We start from the raw sequence: 6,103 nt of genomic DNA, 5'->3' as shown, positions 1-6,103 counted from the left end.
TAAAACAGAAGAGTCCAGGCAAAATTCAAATAGTTATGGGAGTAAATAAATATCAAAGACAGCATTCGAAATCAATAGGAAAAAGATGTTCAGATAATTACAGCCCATATGTAAAAACTCCCCGCTCTGTACCAAAAGGCACCACAGTTAGAAGAACTAATCATATCTAATTAAATAGATATGAAACATGGGGGTGAGTACATACATTGTCACAGGTGATCAATTATATGCTTAAAATATTGATTTTTCTATAGCAAAGATGCCTTTAAGACATTATTTCAAAAACACGAGGTAAGGGCCAGCCCTGTGGCTTAGTGGTTAAGTGCGTGCGCTCCGCTGCTGGCGGCCCGGGGTTCGGATCCTGGGCGCGCACCGACGCGCCACTTGTCCGGCCATGCTGAGGCCGCGTCCCACGTACAGCGACTGGTAGGATGTGCAGCTATGACATACAACTATCTACTGGAGCTTTGGGGGGAAAAAAAAAACACAAGGTAGATAAAACACAGAAGCTAAAGTACAAACTTTAAATCTGTTACAAGTTAAAAAACACAAAACCTGAGACATTGTTTTTCTTTACCAACCGGCTCTAAAGAAGGAAACCACTCAGCCTGTGTCCTCTGCCTCTCACTTTCCCAAAGGAAAAGAGAACAGTCCTCGAGGAAAGTAGCGGCTATCACCAGGGAACACCACAAGCCAGCCTCATGCTCAAAAGAAAACATTTTTTCGTGAAAATCATCATCATGGTTTCTAGTACCCTACACATTCAGAAACACTTCTCTAGTAACATACCATAGAAATGTCCCTAAAAGTATAGTTTTAACCTGAGGGTTCCTCAGCTTAATGTAAAAATAAAATGCACATTTTGCTAAGGATGAGCTGTTTTTCACTACTCAAACTTTTTGGCAAAATTTTGAAACACTTGCAAGAAACGTGTTCAAACAATTGGTCTTTTAATTGACAAGAAATTTTCACATATTGAGGTATATGGGGTAGCTGTTCTGGTTTAAAACTGATTTGGCTTGAACTAAAGAAGTCTGACAAACATACATTATACATCTGCTTTAACCATTAAAGTAAAGAATGCATTAGATGTTATCTCAAAGTAAAAGAATGCACACTTTGAAGATAAGAATGTGTGCTTCCCCTCCTACAACCAGTACTGGTAACACCTGTATCAGTTCTCCTGAAGATAAATTCCCTCTCCTGGACATCAGGGTCATGTTGACCGGCTGATTTGCAACTGAAAACCACTTTGCAACTTTGATGAATATGTATCCTGGGCATGTTTAATGTATGTTCTTTGTTCTAAAAAGGTATTAAAACTGCACTGAAAACCATGCTTCTCTGGAATGCTTTCTTCCTTTGTGGAGACTGCCTTCTGGGCTATAGTCCTCAGCCTGGCTCAAGTAAAGGTAATCTCATCTCTCTTATCTATAGAATGGTTATTGATTATTTACATTGACACAATAAAATGTTTCTGATTTTGGTAGAGAGTATTTCATTAAGAAAAGTTTACTATGAACATCCCTAATTAGCATATTGCCATTCAACAGCCAATCACAAGCCATTATCTTTCAACTTACATGCTAATATTTCTCATTTCTAGGAAGAGATGTAAAAGGGTTATCCAGGCTGATGCCTTAGCACCAGCCATGGAAGGAGCGCCTTAGGTCAAGACCAGAGAGAATTAGGAAAGAGAAGTCATAATTACAGTCCTCAGAGAGCCCCATACTGAAGGGCTCAGGGCAGCCCCAAGCTCTGTTAAAACAAAAGAAAGAAATTAAGAAATGATCCTCCCCTCTTCCCAGGACCCACCTCACTGCCTCCTGGACCTGCCTCACTGCCTCCTCTCTGGAGCTGGGGGATGCAGATCTAGAAAGAGTTGGACACTCAGGTTCTGCCCTCCTGGCGCATCGAGTGCCTTGCTGTGTGCCCAAGCCCAGCCCTTCACCTTCCTGTCCCTCCAAATGGGGAAGATACTGGTTTTATGAGGCCTGAAGCTTTTCAAATGAGGGGGCTGTCTTTAAGAAAAAGAAGACAAAACTTTATACATATAAAATTCAGTACAAAAGTCATCATTTATTTGGAGGGACAAAAATAAATCACACATTTCAAATTTTAAAAAGCTGAGAAACGCCATATGTGTCACAAAACTAACCAGCTTAGCGCTGCCCTCAAGAATCTCATGTATGATGCACAAGGACACAAGACCCCTCCGTGTTGTGGGCACTAGGGTCACAGGTCAAGTTACAACCAGAACTAAAGGGGGCCCGGAGGCAGAGAACTACTGAGTTAGATGCTCGAGCATTGGAGGGATCCTATTGCCCCAAAACCTGATTCTACTGGCTTCCAAATGTCTGTATTTAATTTTTATTGATTGACTTTACTCATAGGTAAAAATTCAGAAGGTAAGGACTTTGTAAACTGAAGCTCTGAGGGTTGGGGCTGGGGGGTGGGCAGTTTGCAACTAATAATGAGGTGAGGAGACCCAGGACAGACCAGAAAGCAAAGTGCCGAGGCATGGGCACTTTGTTTGGTTCCTCTCTTCAAAAGTCTCAGAGCCACGAAGTTTCTCCCCTCTTATCTGCTTGCCTGAGAAATGAGACGACAGACCTGCTGAGCGGCTTTCATCAGTTTCAGAGGCAATGTCTCCTCACAATGTAGTTTCTTCTGTTGAGCCCTCCCCATGTTCAACTAGCTGCAGTTTTCCTCCTGTTGTTTCAGTAGCTTCCTAGCTGGTCTCCCTGCATCTGTCCTGGCCCCACCAGTGTCTTCTCCACACTGAAGCCAGAGTGATCCTGGTAATGGGAGATCACAGCCCCCTCTGCTCAGACCCCTCTAAAGCTGTCAGAGTAACACCCAAGTCCTGACAGTTATAGAATCTAGTTTCCCAGACCGGCCCCCGTGGCTTAGCGGTTAAGTGTGCGCGCTCCGCTACTGGCGGCCCGGGTTCGGATCCTAGGCGCGCACCGACGCACCGCTTCTCCGGCCATGCTGAGGCCGCGTCCCACATACAGCAACTAGAAGGATGTGCAACTATGACATACAACTATCTACTGGGGCTTTGGGGAGAAAAATGAGGAGGACTGGCAATAGATGTTAGCTCAGAGCCGGTCTTCCTCAGCAAAAAGAGGAGGATTAGCATGGATGTTAGCTCAGGGCTGATCTTCCTCACACACACACAAAAAAAGAAAACTTAAAAAAAAAAAAGGAATCTAGTTTCCCATTGTCTCTCTGACCTCGCCTCCTGGACTCAATCTTCTCAGGCACTCTGGCCTCTGCTGTTCCTCTAGGCACTATGCAGATCAGGGACCCTCTCAACTCAGGGCTTTTGTTCCTGCTGTTTTCTAAGACTGGAAAACTCTTCCCCTAAATAGTCACATATCCGCATGGCTCATTCCCCCATCTCTTTAGGTCTTTGTTCAAAGGTTACCTTCTTGGTGAAGTCTAAACTACCTCACTTAAAATTGAACACCCCGCTGCTGCTGCCATCTTGCCTATTCTCTCCTGCTTTGTTTCCCTTCACAGCGCGTACCAGTGTCTAGCACCTACTATAGCTATATTTTTTTATTTATTTGTGATTTATTGTCTTTGTCCCCATTAAAATGTAAGTTCCATGAGGTAGGAAGTCTTCCCTGTCTGGTTTATTAAAGTGTGACAAGTGCCTAGAATAGGTGCATAGTAGGGCTTAATAAATATTTGTCAAATGGATGGAAGCCAACTGTTGACTCCCCACAAAGGCCACCATTAAAAACTTATCGAAGGGCCGGCCCGGGGGTGTAGTGGTTAAGTTTGCACACTCTGCTTTGGCAGCCCGGGGTTCGCAGGTTCTGATCCCAGGTGTGAATCTACATACTTCTCATCAAGCCATGCTGTGGTGGTGTCCCACATACAAAAAATAGAGGAAGATTGGCACAGATGTTAGCTCAGGGACAATCTTCCTCACCAAAAAAGAAAAAAGAAAAAAAAACCTGTTGACCAAGCAAAGCTGATTATTACTAACTGCAGCAAGGGAAACACCACCTTGTAGGGTCGAGGGGGACGTTAGGGAAAGATGTTTGCAGAGTTTTGGAGTCTAAGCTCACATTATTTACAGTAGAGTTTTCAAGCCAGGGAACCAGTTGGGACTGAGTGAAATTCCTGACATAATAGTTTAGGATTGGTGGACTTAACAAGGTGAGGCTCTCGAGGCATGTTTTTATGAGCAAACTGTTATCCTGATAAGCAAGTTATCAGTTCAGGTGAAACTCTTTTCTTGATAAGACAGTTGTTTGCCCAGAGAGCAAACTTCCCAGGTAACTTGGTTCACAACAATTTTCTGAAGCACACAGTAAAATTATTTTTTAGTTTACAGTCTTATCTTCTGTTAAATTATCTTGTTGCAGGAAGTCTCAGTTCTCAGAATCAATTAATGTGTTCAACTCAGTTGATTCAACCATTTTTAGCCTTGGTACATTTTTGGGGACAGAATCTTACCATGGAAGTCCAGTTCACAGAACAAATAAACATGGAGCTGCTCTGGTTGAGCTGAGGTAGGCATCCCAGAATTTGCTACCCAGGCTACCCCCAACCCCAGAAAAATCTGAAAAGCAAATTCAAATTTGGAAAGCAGAAGGCACTTTCCCTGAACCATCCTCCCAAACAGTGCTTTTTCAAACATTTTTTCAAGGTAATATGTTTAGATAGCTTTTGTTATGAAGTGATATTAGGCTGATTGGAGCAGGTATGTATAAGAATTGGCACATCCATTCTGATGGGGTTGATGCCCTTGCCATAAGATTGTTAAATATTTTGAAAATCATCCCTGGTTGTGTCTGTGATTGAAGAGCATTAGAGGAAGCAACATGGAGGTATGATTGGGCGATATGTCGAGAAGATAGAGTGGTGCCTTTTTCCACATGTGTTCTTCCATGAAGGCAATGGAGCAGGCCCTGTTTGCAGGCTGGATACTTAGATACAACCCTTAGTTAAAATGTCTACATCCATCTCCGACTGGGGCCAAAGTCCAAATCCATGTCACATCCTAATCAGCTCAAGATATTCACCAAGAAAAAGAGAAAAAATTTCTTGCTAAATTGAGGATGGGCTGGAGAGCTTTAGCTCACAAGCACTAAGAATATTCCAATCATGCATAAATACCTACAAAATACAAAAGGCTAGCAAATGCGAACTTTTATGACCCTGTTGCTCAGTAGTCATTGCAATGCAACATTGAGCTGATTGTAGAAGACAAAGGTTATAATTTTGCACATTTGAATACGAAAACAGCTTTACGGTAGGTGACTTCTAAGATGACCTTCAATAATCCCTGCCTCCGGGCAGGCCTGGTGGCGTAGCTGTTAAATTCCCACTTTCCGTGTTGGTGGCCCAGGGTTCACCAGTTTGGATCCTGGGCACGGACATACTCACTGCTCATCAAGCCATGCTGAGGGAGTGTCCCACATAGAAGAGCTACAACTCTACAACTATGATACACAACTATGTACTGGGGCTTTGGGGCAAAAAAAGAAAAAGAGGAAGATTGGCAACAGATGTTAGCGAAGTGCCAATCTTCCTCACGAACACACACATACAAAAATAATCCCTGCCTCCCTTTTCCTTGAGTGTGAGCTGAACCTAGTGACTTGCTTCTAATGAATAGAATATAGCAATAACGATGGGATGTCACTTTTGAGATTAGATAGCAAAAAGACCATTACTTCTGTCTTGCTTACTCTCTCTCGTTCTCTTGCTGGCTCACTCTGAGGGAAGCAGGCACCATGTTATAAGATGCCCTATGGGAAGGCCCATGTAGTGAGGAACAGATGTCTCCAGCTAACTGCTAGCAAGGTGGTGCCACCAGACACGTGAATGAGCTTGGAAGCAGATCTTCCCTCAGTTGAGCTTGGAGATGACTGTGGCTCCAGCCCACAACTTGATTGCAGCCTTCAGAGAGACCCTGAGTCAGAATCACTCAGCTAAGCCACCCTTGGATTTCTGACTCAAAGAACTGTGAGATAATGAATATTTTTGTTTAAGCTGCTAAATTTTGGAGTAATTTATTACACAGCAATAGAAAACTGATGCAGGTTGTGTGTGTGTGTGGCTTCTGAGGCAATATCAA

The 6,103-nt window shown here is 43.3% G+C and overlaps 1 non-coding gene across 1 annotated transcript; it reads right to left on the bottom strand.

The window, feature by feature from the left end:
• Nucleotides 1–598: 598 nt before the first annotated feature.
• On the bottom strand, nucleotides 599–818 carry LOC131412296 (small nucleolar RNA U3). The gene has a single exon (XR_009221742.1). It is a non-coding gene; the product is annotated as a small nucleolar RNA U3 (small nucleolar RNA).
• Between the last annotated feature and the right edge of the window lie 5,285 nt (nucleotides 819–6,103).

This window comes from Diceros bicornis, chromosome 12 (assembly GCF_020826845.1).
Source record: "Diceros bicornis minor isolate mBicDic1 chromosome 12, mDicBic1.mat.cur, whole genome shotgun sequence".
NCBI classification, from domain to species: Eukaryota; Metazoa; Chordata; class Mammalia; order Perissodactyla; family Rhinocerotidae; genus Diceros; species Diceros bicornis.
This window is presented reverse-complemented; position numbering and strand designations above follow the sequence as displayed.